This window comes from Lissotriton helveticus, chromosome 7 (assembly GCF_964261635.1).
Source record: "Lissotriton helveticus chromosome 7, aLisHel1.1, whole genome shotgun sequence".
NCBI lineage: Eukaryota > Metazoa > Chordata > Amphibia > Caudata > Salamandridae > Lissotriton > Lissotriton helveticus.
This window is the reverse complement of record NC_136068.1, coordinates 1,570,636,476-1,570,655,771: the sequence shown is the minus strand read 5'-3', so window position 1 is coordinate 1,570,655,771 and position 19,296 is coordinate 1,570,636,476. Positions and strand designations below refer to the sequence as shown.

The 19,296-nt window shown below is 42.9% G+C and overlaps 1 protein-coding gene and 1 long non-coding RNA gene across 5 annotated transcripts in view; one reads left to right on the top strand and one right to left on the bottom strand.

Moving 5' to 3' along the window:
* DKKL1 (dickkopf like acrosomal protein 1) overlaps positions 1-19,296 on the bottom strand; it is a 1,301,767-nt gene that overhangs the window by 1,258,342 nt on the left and 24,129 nt on the right. The gene's annotated exons all lie outside the window — the stretch shown is intronic.
* Positions 6,747-18,563, top strand: LOC144767546 (uncharacterized). The gene is made up of 4 exons (XR_013598255.1): positions 6,747-7,403; positions 11,350-11,385; positions 17,580-18,017; positions 18,372-18,563. It is a non-coding gene; the product is annotated as an uncharacterized LOC144767546 (long non-coding RNA).

The following is a 19,296-nucleotide window of genomic DNA, read 5'->3' as shown; positions in this document are numbered from 1 at the left end:
TACAGCACAGCCAACAGCAGTGCAAGCTTCCCTTACACATGGAACAGGTACAGCACCGACAGCAGCAGTGCAAGCTTCCCTCACACATAGATCAGGTACAGCACAGGCGGCAGCAGTGCAAGGTTCCATCACACACGGAGCAGGTACAGCACAGGCAACGGCAATGCAAGCTTCACTCAAACACGGAACAGGTACAGCACAGCCAACAGCAGTGCAATCTTCCCTCACACATAGATCAGGTACAGCACAGGCGGCAGCAGTGCAAGCTTCCCTTACACATGGAACAGGTACACCACCGACAGCAGCAGTGCAAGCTTCCCTCACACACCGTCACACACCCTCAGCTTCACACACCCTCACTCACCCTCACACACACACACACACACACATACAACAACAAAAAGAAGAATAGAAATAAACTATCCTAATCCACACTCTAACTCCTAGATTTAAATCCTGAGTCCTAATTCACCATAATAAACTAACAGCCTAATTCACCCTACAAATACACCCTCAAGATACGCAACAGAAAGACATCCTAGAAAATAACAACCTAAGTAAAAATACGCGCAATGATGTTTTTCAAGCTTCAGGTCACCAAACTAACAATTATTAGGACAACAGAACACCAACAAAAGAACGAAGAAATCTCGGTCAGGATGCGAGGACGAGGATGTACAAACCCAAAAGTAAAACAGCCTATTTTTAACTTGGGTAATAAACAAGCACTATTCATCCGGTAAATGGGACGGATTAAACACAATTGTCACGAGTTACACACAAAGCCGTAGGCATATAACAATAGCAGTTCATCACACGGATTTACATCAAATATAGAAAACATATTAGGCAAGTTGGATTCAGCGCTAACATCCCTCAGACGCACTCCTCCCACACCCCCGCTACGCCCCCTCCCCTGCCTGCCGTGTCGAGTGGCTTCAGGTATCTTAGCCCCATTCCAGGCCCCTGCTGCTTTCACACCCTCATGCCGCTCTCCCAGCTCACCCCCTCCCCTGCCCGCCGTCTCAGTTATCTTAGCCCCACTCCAGGCCCCTGCTGCTTTCACACCCTCATGCCGCTCTCCCCGCTCACCCCCTCCCCTGCCCGCCGTCTCAGTTATCTTAGCCCCACTCCAGGCCCCTGCTGCTTTCACACCTTCATGCCGCTCTCCCCGCTCACCCCCTCCCCTGCCCGCCGGGTCACATTCATCCCCCCTCCCCTTCTCTGCCTTCCCTCCATTCACCCCAGCGCCACTTCTCCTCCCCCCTAATTACATGCCTTTCACGGCAGCTCTCTCGCACATCAAAGGCTGCCCCCCACTCCTCGCAACAGACTTCGTTGGCCCCGAGGCAACCAGTTCTGACACACACCAACTTACAGCTTGACTTGTACTGACCCTGCACCCCAGCAGACATGCAATCATCAGACATCCACTATCATCAGACATATATATTCACCCACTCTGCTTCAGTCACCCACTTACACAAATCGCGCCGATACCCCGAGCAGCAGTGCCCGCACTAGCGAGCGTTCTGTTATGCCACATCTCTCAGGTTACAGATCCCTTCTCTCTTTCTATTCCTCTACACGTTTCTGCCTCTTTCACTCTCTCTTCCAACTCTCTCCCCCCTCTCCATTTACTTAGACAAATCTTGGTGAGGCACAGGCAGCAACAGTCCAAGCTTCCCTCACACACAGAGCAGGTACAGCACAGGCAGCAACAGTGCAAGCTTCCATCACACACGGAGCAGGTACAGCACAGGCAACAGCAATGCAAGCTTCCCTCAAACACGAAGCAGGTACAGCACAGGCAGCAACAGTGCAAGCTTCCCTCACACACAGAGCAGGTACAGCACAGGCAGCAACAGTGCAACCTTCCCTCACACATAGATCAGGTACAGCACAGGCGGCAGCAGTGCAAGCTTCCCTCACACATACATCAGGTACAGCACAGGCGGCAGCAGTGCAAGCTTCCCTTACACATGGAACAGGTACAGCACCGACAGCAGCAGTGCAAGCTTCCCTCAGACATAGATCAGGTACAGCACAGGCGGCAGCAGTGCAAGCTTCCCTCACACATAGATCAGGTACAGCACAGGCGGCAGCAGTGCAAGCTTCCCTCACACATAGATCAGGTACAGCACAGGCGGCAGCAGTGCAAGCTTCCCTCACACACGGAGCATGTACAGCACAGGCAACAGCAGTGCAAGCTTCCCTTACACATGGAACAGGTACAGCACCGACAGCAGCAGTGCAAGCTTCCCTCACACACCGTCACACACCCTCAGCTTCACACACCCTCACTCACCCTCACACACACACACATACAACAACAAAAGGAATAATAGAAATAAACTATCCTAATCCACACTCTAAATCCAAGATAGAAATCCTGAGTCCTAATTCACCCTAATAAACTAACAGCCTAATTCACCCTACAAATACACGGAGCAGGTACAGCACAGGCAACAGCAATGCAAGCTTCCCTCAAACACGGAGCAGGTACAGCACAGGCAACAGCAGTGCAAGCTTCCCTTACACATGGAACAGGTACAGCACCCACAGCAGCAGTGCAACCTTCCCTCACACATAGAGCAGGTACAGCACAGGCGGCAGCAGTGCAAGCTTCCATCACACACGGAACATGTACAGCACAGGCAACAGCAATGCAAGCTTCTCTCAAACACGGAGCAGGTACAGCACAGGCAACAGCAGTGCAAGCTTCCCTTACACATGGAGCCGGTACAGCACAGGCAGCAGCATTGCAAGCTTCCCTCACACACGGAACAGGTACAGCACAGGCAGCAACAGTGCAACCTTCCCTCACACACAGAGCAGGTACAGCACAGGCAGCAACAGTGCAAGCTTCCATCACACACGGAGCAGGTACAGCACAGGCAACAGCAATGCAAGCTTCCCTCAAACACGGAGCAGGTACAGCACAGGCAACAGCAGTGCAAGCTTCCCTTACACATGGAACAGGTACAGCACCCACAGCAGCAGTGCAACCTTCCCTCACACATAGAGCAGGTACAGCACAGGCGGCAGCAGTGCAATCTTCCATCACACACGGAACATGTACAGCACAGGCAACAGCAATGCAAGCTTCTCTCAAACACGGAGCAGGTACAGCACAGGCAACAGCAGTGCAAGCTTCCCTTACACATGGAGCAGGTACAGCACAGGCAGCAGCATTGCAAGCTTCCCTTACACACGGAACAGGTACAGCACAGGCAGCAACAGTGCAAGCTTCCATTACACACAGAGCAGGTACAGCACAGGCAACAACAGTGCAAGCTTCCATCAAACACGGAGCAGGTACAGCACAGGCAACAGCAGTGCAAGCTTCCCTTACACATGGAACAGGAACAGCACCGACAGCAGCAGTGCAACCTTCCCTCACACATAGAGCAGGTACAGCACAGGCGGCAGCAGTGCAAGCTTCCATCACACACGGAACATGTACAGCACAGGCAACAGCAATGCAAGCTTCTCTCAAACATGGAGCAGGTACAGCACAGGCAACAGCAGTGCAAGCTTCCCTTACACATGGAACAGGTACAGCACCGACAGCAGCAGTGCGAGCTTCCCTCACACATAGATCAGGTACAGCACAGGCGGCAGCAGTGCAAGCTTCCCTTACACATGCAACAGGTACAGCACAGGCAACAGCAATGCAAGCTTCTCTCAAACACGGAGCAGTTACAGCACAGGCAGCAGCATTGCAAGCTTCCCTCACACACGGAACAGGTACAGCACAGGCAGCAACAGTGCAAGCTTCCCTTACACACAGACCAGGTACAGCACAGGCAAAAGCAGTGCAAGCTTCCCTTACACATGGAACAGGTACAGCACCGACAGAAGCAGTGCAAGCTTCCCTCACACATAGATCAGGTACAGCACAGGCGGCAGCAGTGCAAGCTTCCTTTAAACATGCAACAGGTACAGCACAGGCAACAGCAATGCAAGCTTCCCTCAAACACGGAGCAGGTACAGCACAGGCAGCAGCATTGCAAGCTTTCCCTCACACACGGAACAGGTACAGCACAGGCAGCAACAGTGCAAGCTTCCCTTACACACACAGCACGTACAGCACAGGCAACAGCAGTGCAAGCTTCCCTTACACATGGAACAGGTACAGCACCGACAGCAGCAGTGCAATCTTCCCTCACACATAGATCAGGTACAGCACAGGCGGCAGCAGTGCAAGCTTCCTTTACACATGCAACAGGTACAGCACAGGCAACAGCAATGCAAGCTTCCCTCAAACACGGAGCAGGTACAGCACAGGCAGCAGCATTGCAAGCTTTCCCTCACACACGGAACAGGTACAGCACAGGCAGCAACAGTGCAAGCTTCCCTTACACACACAGCACGTACAGCACAGGCAACAGCAGTGCACGCTTCCCTTACACATGGAACAGGTACAGCACCGACAGCAGCAGTGCAAGCTTCCCTCACACATACATCATGTACAGCACAGGCGGCAGCAGTGCAAGCTTCCCTTACACATGCAACAGGTACAGCACAGGCAACAGCAATGCAAGCTTCCCTCAAACACGGAGCAGGTACATCACAGGCAGCAGCATTGCAAGCTTCCCTCACACACGGAACAGGTACAGCACAGGCAGCAACAGTGCAAGCTTCCCTTACACACAGAGCAGGTACAGCACAGGCAGCAACAGTGCAAGCTTCCATCACACACGGAGCAGGTACAGCACAGGCAACAGCAGTGCAAGCTTCCCTTACACATGGAACAGGTACAGCACCGACAGCAGCAGTGCAAGCTTCCCTCACACATAGATCAGGTACAGCACAGGCGGCAGCAGTGCAAGCTTCCCTTACACATGCAACAGGTACAGCACAGGCAACAGCAATGCAAGCTTCCCTCAAACACGGAGCAGGTACAGCACAGGCAGCAGCATTGCAAGCTTCCCTCACACACGGAACAGGTACAGCACAGGCAGCAACAGTGCAAGCTTTCCTTACACACAGAGCAGGTACAGCACAGGCAACAGCAGTGCAAGCTTCCCTTACACATGTAACAGGTACAGCACCGACAGAAGCAGTGCAAGCTTCCCTCACACATAGATCAGGTACAGCACAGGCGGCAGCAGTGCAAGCTTCCCTTACACATGCAACAGGTACAGCACAGGCAACAGCAATGCAAGCTTCACTCACACACGGAGCAGGTACAGCACAGGCAGCAACAGTGCAAGCTTCCATCACACACGGAGCAGGTACAGCACAGGCAACAGCAGTGCAAGCTTCCCTTACACATGGAACATGTACAGCACCGACAGCAGCAGTGCAAGCTTCACTCACACACGGAGCAGGTACAGCACAGGCAGCTCTGAACAATGTGCCTGACCTTATTGCAAGGTGAACTATCCCTTTCTTTCTATAAATTGAGATAAGCCTAGTAGTGGATGTGTTAGCTCCTAGTACTAGTTTCAGTGTCTATTGTCACATTTCATTTGAACTATACATTCCTAAAGCCATATGTGTGTGTGCCCATTAATCCCTGGTGCTGTACTTCACCGTCCCTCAACCCTTTTCTAGTGAAAAAAGGGGGAGGGGGATTGGCAACGCCTCACGGGAGCAACCACCATGGAGGATGTGTCAAACTGGTACTCGCTTGACTCCCCACTGTATCATCATCAGCAGTTGCCAACCGTAAAAGTAAAGGGGATCAAAACATTGTGCTAAAGAAAACAAAACTCCGTGTCGTGATGTGAATGACCCAACTACGTGATAGGGGCTACCCTCCCGCAGATACCCCGAGCACCAGTGCCCGCACTAGCGAGCGTTCTGTTATGCCACATCTCTCAGCTTACAGATCCCTTCTCTCTTTCTATTCCTCTACACATTTCTGCCTCTTTCACTCTCTCTTCCAACTCTCTCCCTCCCTCTCCAATTACTTACACAAATCTCGCAGATACCCCAAGCAGCAGTGCCCCCACTAACAAGCCTTCTGTTCTGCCACATCTCTCAGCTTACAGATTCCTTCGCTCTTTCTTTTACTCTCCACGTTTCTGCCTCTTTCACTCTCTCTTACAACTCTCTACCTCCATCTCCATTTACTTACACAAATCTTGGTGATGCACATGCAGCAACAGTCCAAGATTCCCTCACACACAGAGCAGGTACAGCACAGGCAGCAACAGTGCAAGCTTCCACCACACACGTAGCAGGTACAGCACAGGCAAATAGGCCTGCAAGCTTCCCTTACACATGGAACAGGTACATCACCGACAGCAGCAGTGCAAGCTTCCCTCAGTAACACGTACACACAGCAGCATTACCTATGCACTTCCTTAACAATCCACAGCATGACATCTATCTTCCAATAAACAAATATAACACATCCAGTTTATGAACATTTTTACACACGCCACACACAACTGCAGCTCTTACTGCATGCCTCAACAACGCACATGCAAAGAACTGTTAATGCATACTTACAACACGTACACATACAGCAACAACAACGATTCCAGTATTTAAAAGTAGCCACACACACATTAAGTTCCGCATCCGCTGCAATGTTCTCTATTTTCATAATAAAGTTAACGTCACAACTTTGAGGCAGAATATTACAAGAGTTTTAGGTTACAAAGGCCAACTTTGTATACTTTGGAACGCTTTATATATGCCATTTGTACGGGTAACTTGCACCACACAGGTCAAGTCGAATTAGACTGAGGGAAAAAAAAATGGCTTTTGCTTTGTCAGTTGAGAGCGAACTCTTATGAGCCATTAAGGGAGTTGCCCAGGGAAGTCTACTGTCGCGCCAATGTCGAAACTCCATCTGCATACACATTCAAACATTCACACTTCCAAGTCGCACACATCATCTAGTGTGACTTTTCCTTGGGGCAAGGGAAGGACTAAAACCTTTGATCCTTTCTTAAAGTAAAAACCAAAAAAAAGGTTTTTTCAACGTTAGCCCCTATTTAAGCTGGGGGACGGATCACTTTGAATCAGACTCTATTTTTACCTGCGAGAACAGAACTCGGACTTACAGAAGGACGCTGTACTTCCTGATAACGACCAACAGCCACTGAAAAAATCCGCCATTCAATCTTCCAAAGTAAGTGCATGGAACTTTTATTTCAATACCCCTAAGGGACAGCATTGATACATTAACTTCAGTTTATTATAGCGTTTACTATCTCCACATTGCACCTGTGTCAAATTATTCTGCAACATGTTATTTTGGAACACTAAATGTTCGCTGTTAATATTTATCAAAGTAATACGTCATTTATCAAGCAGGTCATAGCTTTGTTTGAACATACCGATACATATGTTTTTTTTTATCGTTCTATCTTGTAGGTTATTCAGAAACATTCGACTTTTCATTGAAAGGGTAAAAGAAACGGCGCCCAAACATATATCATGTAAGTACATCCAACTGTTCACTCTGCTAACCGTTTTTGATTTCGTTCATAACACTTCAACTCACCACACAGAACATTTCTACCACTAATTAAAGGCACAACATGACTTTCACACATCTCTCAGCTTACAGATTCCTTCGCTCTTTCTTTTCCTCTCAACGTTTCAGCCTCTTTCACTCTCTCTTCCAACTCTCTCCCTCCATCTCCATTTACTTACACAAAGCGCGCAGATACCCCGAGCAGCAGTGCCCGCACTAGCGAGCGTTCTGTTATGCCACATCTCGCAGCTTAGATTCCTTTTCTCTTTCTTTTCTTTTCCTATCAACGTTTCTGCCTCTTTCACTCTCTCTTCCAACTCTCTCCCCCCTCTCCATTTACTTACACAAATCTCGCATATACCCCAAGCAGCGGTGCACGCACTACCAATCCTTCTGTTATGCCACATCTCGCTGCTTAGATTCATTCCCTCTTTCTTTTAACTCTCCACGTTTCTGCCTGTTTCACTCTCTCTTCCAACTCTCACCCCCCTCTCCATTTACTTACACAAATATCGCATATACCCCAAGCAGCTGTGCCCGCACGACCAATCCTTCTGTTATGCCACATCTCGCAGCTTAGATTCCTTCGCTCTTTCTTTTACTCTCCACGTTTCTGCCTCTTTCACTCTCTCTTCCAACTCTATCCCCCCTCTCCATTTACTTAGACAAATCTCGCAGATACCCCGAGCAGCTGTGCACGCACTACCAATCCTTCTGTTATGCCACATCTCGCAGCTTAGATTCCTTCGCTCTTTCTTTTACTCTCCACGTTTTTGCCTCTTTCACTCTCTCTTCCAACTCTCTCCCCCCTCTCCATTTACTTAGACAAATCTCGCAGATACCCCGAGCAGCTGTGCACGCACTACCAATCCTTCTGTTATGCCACATCTAGCAGCTTACATTCCTTTGCTCTTTCTTTTACTCTCCACGTTTTTGCCTCTTTCACTCTCTTTCCAACTCTCTCCCCCCTCTCCATTTACTTACACAAATCTCGCAGATACCCCAAGCAGCGGTGCACGCACTAACAATCCTTCTGTTATGCCACATCTCCACCGCTGTTAATAAATACACAACACAGGTTCAAGGTCCACCGTGAGAGACCAAGGAGGTCTATATGTGGGTCTTCTTTAGACCACCAATGTCACATTACAGGACTATATGTAGTTGTGTCACCCAGTTGTTGTATGTTTGTGGACAGCCCTGTGCGTTTTTCCCCTGCGAGTTTAAAAACCATATGCCCCAATGGAAATGCCCCCGTTATATTGTATTTCTGTCCGTATCAGAATTAGGCTGTAAAGTTAAAGGGCACCCAAAATGAACGTCATTTTGAGTTAGAGTTACAAATGCCCTCTTAACCAAGGCAAAGTGGTGACTGAGACCTTTGGCTGCGTGATTTCAGCCAGGGCCCTACGTTTTTTAGGTGTACCCCTTTAAAAAGACTGATGACTTCCCACCTGTAAGCGGGTTGTGCAGTCACCATTGCTGCTGAGCTCCTTTGCCTTCCACATTGTAAATGGACTGGTGAGTGCTGCACAAAATACAGTGTATGCTGCACAAAATAGAGGGCTCTTTTTTGCTGCCTCTTTCACTCTCTCTTCCAACTCTCTCCCCCCTCTCCATTTACTTACACAAATCTCGCAGATACCCCAAGCAGCTTTACGCCCGCACTACCAATCCTTCTGTTATGCCACATCTCGCAGCTTAGATTCCTTCGCTCTTTCTTTTAACTCTCCACGTTTCTGTCTGTTTCACTCTCTCTTCAAACTCTCTCCCCCCTCTCCATTTACTTACACAAATCTCGCTGATACCCCAAGCAGCGCTGCACGCACTACCAATCCTTCTGTTATGCCACATCTCGCAGCTTAGATTCCTTCGCTCTTTCTTTTACTCTCCACGTTTCTGCCTCTTTCACTCTCTCTTCCAACTCTCTCCCCCCTCTCCATTTACTTAGACAAATCTCGCAGATACCCCAAGCAGCTGTGCACGCACTACCAATCCTTCTGTTATGCCAAATCTCGCAGCTTACATTCCTTCGCTCTTTCTTTTACTCTCCACGTTTTTGCCTCTTTCACTCTCTTTCCAACTCTCTCCCCCCTCTCCATTTACTTACACAAATCTCGCAGATACCCCGAGCAGCTGTGCACGCACTACCAATCCTTCTGTTATGCCACATCTCGCCGCTTAGATTCCTTCGCTCTTTCTTTTACTCTCCACTTTTTTGCCTCTTTCACTCTCTCTTCCAACTCTCTCCCCCCTCTCCATTTACTTAGACAAATCTCGCAGATACCCCAAGCAGCTGTGCACGCACTACCAATCCTTCTGTTAGGCCAAATCTCGCAGCTTACATTCCTTCGCTCTTTCTTTTACTCTCCACGTTTTTGCCTCTTTCACTCTCTCTTCCAACTCTCTCCACCCTCTCCATTTACTTACACAAATCTCGCAGATACCCCAAGCAGCGGTGCACGCACTAACAATCCTTCTGTTATGCCACATCTCCACCGCTGTTATTAAATACACAACACAGGTTCAAGGTCCACCGTGAGAGACCAAGGAGGTCTATATGTGGGTCTTCTTTAGACCACCAATGTCACATTACAGGACTATATGTAGTTGTGTCACCCAGTTGTTGTATGTTTGTGGACAGCCCTGTACGTTTTTCCCCTGCGAGTTTAAAAACCATATGCCCCAATGGAAATGCCCCCGTTATATTGTATTTCTGTCCGTATCAGAATTAGGCTGTAAAGTTAAAGGGCACCCATAATGAACGTCATTTTGAGTTAGAGTTACAAATGCCCTCTTAACCAAGGCAAAGTGGTGACTGAGACCTTTGGCTGCGTGATTTCAGCCAGGGCCCTACGTTTTTTAGGTGTACCCCTTTAAAAAGACTGATGACTTACCACCTGTAAGCGGGTTGTGCAGTCACCATTGCTGCTGAGCTCCTTTGCCTTCTACATTGTAAATGGACTGGTGAGTGCTGCACAAAATAGAGTGTATGCTGCACAAAATAGAGGGCTCCTTTTTGCTGCCTCTTTCACTCTCTCTTCCAACTCTCTCCCCCCTCTCCATTTACTTACACAAATCTCGCAGACACCCCGAGCAGCTGTGCCCGCACTACCAATCCTTCTGTTATGCCACATCTCGCAGCTTAGATTCCTTCGCTCTTTCTTTTACTCTCCACGTTTTTGCCTCTTTCACTCTCTCTTCCAACTCTCTCCCCCTCTCCATTTACTTAGACAAATCTCGCAGATACCCCGAGCAGCTGTGCACGCTCTACTAATCCTTCTGTTATGCCACATCTCGCAGCTCAGATTCCTTCGCTCTTTCTTTTACTCTCCACGTTTTTACCTCTTTCACTCTCTCTTCCAACTCTCTCCCCCCTCTCCATTTACTTAGACAAATCTCGCATATACCCCAAGCAGCTGTGCACGCACTACCAATCCTTCTGTTATGCCACATCTCGCAGCTTAGATTCCTTTGCTCTTTCTTTTCTTTTCCTATCAACGTTTCTGCCTCTTTCACTCTCTCCTCCAACTCTCTCCCCCCTCTCCATTTACTTACACAAATCTCGCATATACCCCAAGCAGCTGTGCCCGCACTACCAATCCTTCTGTTATGCCACATCTCTCAGCTTACAGATCCCTTTGCTCTTTCTTTTCCTCTCCACGTTTCTGCCTCTTACACTATCTCTTCCAACTCTCTCCCTCCCTCTCCATCTACTTACACAAATCTCACAGATACCCCGAGCAGCAGTGACAGCACTTCCAAGCGTTCTGTTATGCCACATCTCTCAGTTTACAGATTCCTTTGCTCTTTCTTTTAAAAGAATTGCATTAACAAAATGTTAAGTACTTCACGTGAAGACTTACAAAAGATATATTATAACCAACATTTCTTTCTTCTCCTTTCAGATTATTCAAACAACAACGAAAGAAACACAAGTTAAGGTAAATACTACTTTGCCAGTTAGGGCAAAGATTGTCAAAAGTTTATACCTTACAGTCCCCCCAATAAATTAGGTACTCGGAAAAGGTTTTTAATTTAAAATTGGTGCAAACATACTTTTATTATAACATCTAAGATGCATAGATGCTTGAAAGCAAGTTACCATCAAGGGAATAGAAAATTTAATAGCAAATCACAAGGTAAGCAATGCTTACCAAATAGTGTTTTTGCTGTCTTGCACAATTTATGCAAACCAGTAACTACTTGGAACTCTAATGATCTGCATTATATCATGGACCGTGGGGACGCTTTATATCTACAAATGCATTCTATTAACAAAGAAACACTTATGCATCCAGATGACTTGCCAAGGTATATAGACCACAATCAAGAGATATATTCACTCACGCTACGAAACGCTTACTACGGTGATGTCCTTAAACGTTTTGATAAAGCGTACCCAGATATTAGCACAGCATTAAATGTAACTCTTAATAAGCATTGTGGTGTTATACTTTGTATGGATGTATATGTTATAGCAATTTTCAAACATATGCAAACATACTTTGTATTTGATTCACATAGCAGGGACGATGAAGGCATGCCTCATTCTAACGGAACATGTGTTACAATTGCATTTCATTCTTTTGAAGGGCTGATTCAATATGTTGTGAAACTAGCATATCAGTTTACACATCAGGCTGATCAATGTGTCCAATTTGAATTAACACCAATAGATATAAAAATCATTCAGAGGAAATCTTTTACTAAAGCACTTACTGTGAACAATAAAAATAGGCACCTACCGCAAGAAAGAAACATTTGGGTACATACTACTGAATGTACTCCTAATCAGACTATAACATCAACTACAATGTCTTCATATAATGTACAGAATCAAAGTAAGCCAGGGAATAGCAATTTATCACAATTACCAGGAAATAGTAAATCTATACAGGGAACAAAGAAACACTCTCAGAAAAGAAAAAGGGATTCAAGTACATGTCCACAAAAAGTGGTAAAAAGGAAAAAAAATTATGCAGCTGAAGAAGACAATTCCAACTGTCAACAAATTGGTATTGCTCAAAAAAGACCAAAATTAAAGAAGTGTCAAAGGCAGAAACGAGGTAAACAAATCCATACAATTATTAGGAAATTCCACCGTGAAATATTGCATGGGCCAGAGTACATTTGTACTCTTTGCAATCAATTGTGGCATAAACCAACGGTGAGAAATACAGGCAGTGTTAGCCAATCCGAAATTTTCAGAAAGTGTAACATTAGTACGAAGAAAACAAATTTAATTTGTATGACTTGCTATTATTACATTCGCAAAGATAAAATACCACCATGTTCAATTCTAAATGGCATGGGCTTCCCAAATGTACCAGCTGAATTAGAATTATATGATTTAGAAGAACGATTAGTTTCACCTAGGATACCATTCTTACAAATTCGGACTCTGCCACGCGGTTTTCAAAAATCGTTATCAGGTGCAGTAGTTAATGTACCTGCAGATGTTATGACAACTGTTACCATTTTACCAAGGCAAATTAATGACGCCATGACAATCCCAGTGAAATTAAAAAGGAAATTAGTCTATAAATCATATACACATTATGAAAATATTAGACCAAATACTGTAAAAAAGGCAGCTACATGGCTAGCTAAAAATAGTACAATGTTTAATGAATATGGTGTTACTATTAACCCTGACTGGGAGTATATACCTCCAGATATAGAATCTCACAATGAGACTTCGGAGACAAACAATTCATCTGATAGTTCAGACAACATAGAAGCTGGAAATTTGGATACTATGTTAACAAATGAAACTATTACTACAAATTCGGTGAATGTGTTAAGTTTAGCTCCAGCTGAACATAACACGCCAAGAGGTTTATATGAGGATAAAGATTCTGAGTTTTTGGCTTTCCCTACTATTTTTTGTGGTGAACGAAGGCCAAACAATAAGGAAAGGCACATACCGGTACATTATAGTACTATTTGCCAAACAGAGTTAAGAAGTTATGATAGAAGAGTCGCTAAATCTATTAGTAATGTCTTTTTTAAACTGAAGAAATTACATATTAAGCAGATCCACGGTAAAATCAACATTTCCATCAGGAAAAAATTTACAGATGGAAATAAAATAACTGCTAAAGACATAAAATATAATATAGAGAATGTTTTACAGTTTAATGAGGGTTACAAAGTATTAAAAACTATACGCAGTTCACCTCCATATTGGGAAAGTTGCAAAAAAGATATTTTTGCAATGATAAGGCAACTTGGCATACCTACTTTCTTTTTGACTTTATCTGCTGCCGAAACTAAATGGCACCATTTAATAAATATACTATTGAGAGTTAGAAACTTAAAGGAATGCACAGAGGAAGAATTTTTAAACATGTCTTGGGAAACTAAAAGTAAATTAATACAAGAAGATCCGATAACATGTGCAAGACAGTTTGACTATCAAGTTAGGAAATTCTTTAATTGTGTTTTGATGAATGGCACTAATCCTATTGGGGAAATAGTAGACTACTTTTACAGAGTTGAATTCCAACAAAGAGGTTCTCCACATATACATGCATTACTCTGGGTAAACAAAGCACCACTGTATGGTGTTTCACCAGTGGAAGAAGTCAATAGCTTCATTGACAAATATATCACTTGTCATAAGTCTGAGAACCCTACTTTACAACCGTTAATAAATTTACAAAGGCATGGTCATACCAAAAATTGCAGGCGTAAACATCAAAGGACATGCAAATATCAATATCCTAAATACCCAATGTCAACAACGCTTATATTAGAGCCATTAACACTTGAGGGGACAAATAAGCAATGGCAAGATAATATTAAAAGAATACATGAAGCTATGAATAGTACTACTTTTAATACACTTTCTTTTGCCGAATTTTTAGACTTCATTAAAATGGATGATAACGAATATATTACTTCAATACAAACTAGCTTACAAAAAACAACGATTTTTTTTAAACGAACACCAGCCGAATGCTTCATCAATAACTACAATAGTATTCTTTTAGAAGCTTGGCGAGCAAACATAGACTTGCAGTTTATACTGGACCCTTATGCTTGTGCTGTCTACATTATCTCATATATCAGTAAATCTCAAAGAGGAATTAGCAAACTTCTAGCGCAAGCTGCTAAAGAGGTACCAAGCAATAGTAATGTCAAAGATCAACTTAAACACATAGGAAACAAATTCCTCAACTGCACAGAAATTAGTGCTCAAGAAGCAGCATATCTCATTCTTCAAATACCATTAAGGAAAAGCTCACGATCATTTGTATTTATTAATACTAGCCGTCCAGAAAAAAGAACTTATTTAATGCGTGATATGGAAACAATTAATAACTTGCCTGAAAATTCAACTGACATTCAATGTGAAAATATTATTATAAAGTACTGCAAACGTCCACAATCATTAGAGATGTGCACGTTAGCAGACTATGCAGCTAATTTTAACTATGTGAAGAAAAAAACACATGGCAGAGAAATCAATGATAGCGAAGATTTACTTGCAGAACAAAACTTTTACAGCTCAGATGAGGAAGAATTAGAAATAGCATGTAGTCACGGGAATAAAGAACAACAGAAACAGAATTATGATTATGCTTTAAATAAGCGCACACAAGGGAAAATTATACGCTTTTGCAGATTTAACAAAAATAATGAACCAGAAGAGTATTATAGAGAGATATTAATGTTGCACTATCCATGGAGGGAAGAACATAAAATCCAAATAAACAAGGCAACTTACTATGACAGGTATCTGGAAGTTAAAACATTTGTTGACGCACAACTAAAAATCTATAACAAACAGCATGGAGAAGTTACAAACATTCTTCATGAACAGTGTCTTGAAAATGTAATTTCAGCTCCTCTATCACCAACAGTAAATATACAGAGAGAAGACGAAAATAATGAAATAAATAATATATATGATTTGGCGCTAGATTTAGGAATTAGAACTACCACCAATGAACAAAGCTCAACTAACTTTTTCTTACCCAATGAGAAATACCAACAACTTATGCAAAACTTAACGGAAGAACAACTACAATTTGTTTACCATCACTTGCATTGGTTTAAAACTACAAGCACTCCATGCTATACTTTTTGCACCGGAGGGGCAGGTGTTGGGAAAAGTTTTGTAATATCTGCACTATATCAAACTTTACTACGTTACTATAACACAAAGGCAGGTGAAAACCCAGACAATGTTTATATCTTACTTACTGCTCCAACTGGAAAGGCTGCCCATAATATTAATGGCAAAACACTGCATAGCACTTTCAAAATACCTGTGTCGCAAAGTTTGACTTATAAACAACTGAGTCATGAACATAGAACTGCTCTACAAATGGAAATGATGCATGTTAGAGTTGTTATTATAGATGAAATTTCAATGGTAGGGCACAATATGTTAAATTTTATACATAACAGGCTACAAGAAATAAAATCATCTAATGAACCATTTGGAGGCATTTCTATTTTAGCCATTGGTGACTTTTACCAATTAAAACCTGTATTTGACAGATACATTTTTCAGGATTCTACACAGTTGTATGGTCCTTTAAGTGCAAACTTATGGAAAGAACATTTTAAAAATTTTGAATTAACAAAAATTATGCGCCAAAAAGAAGATCTTCAATTTGCTCAACTACTAAACCGGTTGAGAGAAGGCAAGCATACTGAAGAAGATATTTCACAAATTAAGCTAAGGGAAATACAACCTGATGAGAGTCTATTAGAAACAATACCATATATCATGTCAACTAATAGAGAAGTTAATGATATTAACCAAAATGTTTTGGAAAAACATTGCAAACATTATCCAGTCTACATAACAGTAGCAAGCGATACCGTAAGTTCTGATTTGTCAGAAAATGTGAAAAAAACAATTCTGAAGCAACTGCCCAAAGATCCACAGAAAACAATGGGCCTTTCACATACATTACACATAGCCTTACAACTTCGTTATGATTTAAGTTGCAATGTGGATGTAAATGATGGTTTAACAAATGGCGCAACTGGTGTTGTACAATTAGTTGAATTGATTAACAATACACCTATTATTGTTTGGTTGTTATTTGAGAATCAGAGTATAGGACAAACAACCAGACAACAATATAAACACTTATATCATTCACAAATTCAAAACACATGGACACCAATACATGCTATATCTAGACATTTTCAATATACTAAGAAATTTATTACCATTATACGGAAGCAATTTCCTTTACGCCAAGCCTCAGCACGGACTATACATCGCACACAAGGTGCAACTATCGAACCACTTTATATACACTTTAATAACAGCAAAATTCATCATTTGCATTATGTTGCTATTAGCAGGGCAAAATCAATACAAAATGTATATGTACAGAATTTTGATGAACGTAAAATATTAGTACATCCACAAGTTAATGATGAAATGCACAGATTAAGGACAGAAATGCCACTTGAAATACATATCCCACAGTTACATACATACACTGCACATTTCAATATAATTGCACACAATATAAGATCACTACAGAAACATTTTACTTCTATGATAGCCGATAGTAATATATTGCAAGCAGACATTATATGCTTAACTGAGATCAACACTACAAGGAAGGCTACAGATAGCGATTTTACGATACAACAATACCATCACATTATATTTGATACATTTCATACATACAACACTAACCATGGAATGATCATGTACTACAAAAAAAATTTATTTATATTGCCTATTTATGAGACACATGAAGGGATAGACATTTTACATTTTACTGTACATATTCAGAACACGGATTACCTTATTATTATTGTATACAAACCACCACAAAAAAGTATAACTTCTCTTTTGGATTTTATCAAAAATATTACTGATTTTTACCCCACACACAAATTTATCATTATAGGGGATTTTAATGTGGATCTATCTCAACAAAATTCATACACTAAGCAATTATTTGAATTCTTTGAAGCTAAATTACAATGTAATCAACTCATTTCCAGTTACACAACTAACTACCAATCCATTTTAGATCATATATATACAAATGGAAAACTGCACAACTATGGTACATTAGAATGCTATTACAGTGATCATAAAGCAATATGGGTTTGTATTTAACATCTTATAACGCTTTTTCTATTTCAGATGATGTCTATTGAAGAAATCATTAACATTAATACCAATGACAACAAACCATATCAGAAACCCATACGAGTTAATGTAATCAACTGCTCTGGAAAAACTACTTACAAAAATGCAAAACAAGAACAAAAAATTCTATTTCATTTGGCTCTAGCAGATAAAACTGGTACTATGAAATGTACTTGTTATCAAGAAGAATTATACGAGCAAACTCAAAGTAACTGTGGACTACTGATACGCAACTTCATCATCAAAAACAAAACAATTCTAATTACTAAGCAAACAAAAGTTACAAAATTTCCGGCAATGAAAATTGAGGAGGGCCTTATCCAACAAGCGAAGAACATTTTGCATCCGCCTGCACCATCTGCTTCTCCCATTAAGGATATAAAACGTGCAACTCTAAAAAGTCTTATGACCGTTTCTGGGACAATATGTGGCGTAAGTATCAACGCAAATATGTCATCATGTCACAACTAAAAATGCCTAGTTAGCTTACACACACATTACACCTTTGCTAACTTCACTAACAAGCTAAATACACATAGCATTATACAGTCTGTCACACTATGTAGAAAGCACGAACTTTTTTAACCATAATATGCCAGAGTTTCTCTGTCTACTATAAATACAAGCACTCTCTACAAATCCATTTTTGGAAATAAACAATGCTATCTTTTCTAAAGGAGGTTCTGTTGGGTCCTTAAATATGACACCTTAGATTGCCATTCATACAACGCACTATTACTAAGTGTTTTTTCTTTCCGAATTTAATAAAATGTTTCTTTGGTGTAGGAAGAGGACGTAAAGACTGTCTTTATCAATGGAGAAGATACTCCACTGAAATCGATTACTTTAAAAGATGCAACAGATGACATCAAAGTGACACTGTGGAGAGAAGCTACACTATTTAACATACATCTTGGAGATTATGTTACGCTAACTCATGTAACTGTCCATGAATTTAATGCACAGAAAATTTTGAATACAACGAGGCACGGCAAAATAGAGGTAAGCAGACAACTCTGGCTCTTTCAGACACTCTGGCTCTTTCAGACACTCTGGCTCTTTCAGACACTCTGGCTCTTTCAGACACTCTGGCTCTTTCAGACACTCTGGCTCTTTCAGACACTCTGGCTCTTTCAGACACTCTGGCTCTTTCAGACACTCTGGCTCTTTTCAGACACTCTGGCTCTTTTCAGACACTCTGGCTCTTTCAGACACTCTGGCTCTTTCAGACACTCTGGCTCTTTCAGACACTCTGGCTCTTTTCAGACACTCTGGCTCTTTTCAGACACTCTGGCTCCTTTCGCCCACTCTGTACCTTTCGCCCACTCTGTACCTTTTTCCCACTCTGTACCTTTCGCCCACTCTGTACCTTTCGCCCACTCTGTACCTTTTTCCCACTATGTACCTTTCGCCCACTCTGTACCTTTCGCCCACTCTGTACCTTTCGCCCACTCTGTACCTTTCGCCCACTCTGTACCTTTCGCCCACTCTGTAACTTTCGCCCACTCTGTACCTTTCGCCCACTCTGTACCTTTCGCCCACTCTGTACCTTTCGCCCACTCTGTACCTTTCGTCCACTCTGTACCTTTCGTCCACTCTGTACCTTTCGTCCACTCTGTAACTTTCGCCCACTCTGTACCTTTCGCCCACTCTGTACCTTTCGCCCACTCTGTACCTTTCGCCCACTCTGTACCTTTCGCCCACTCTGTAC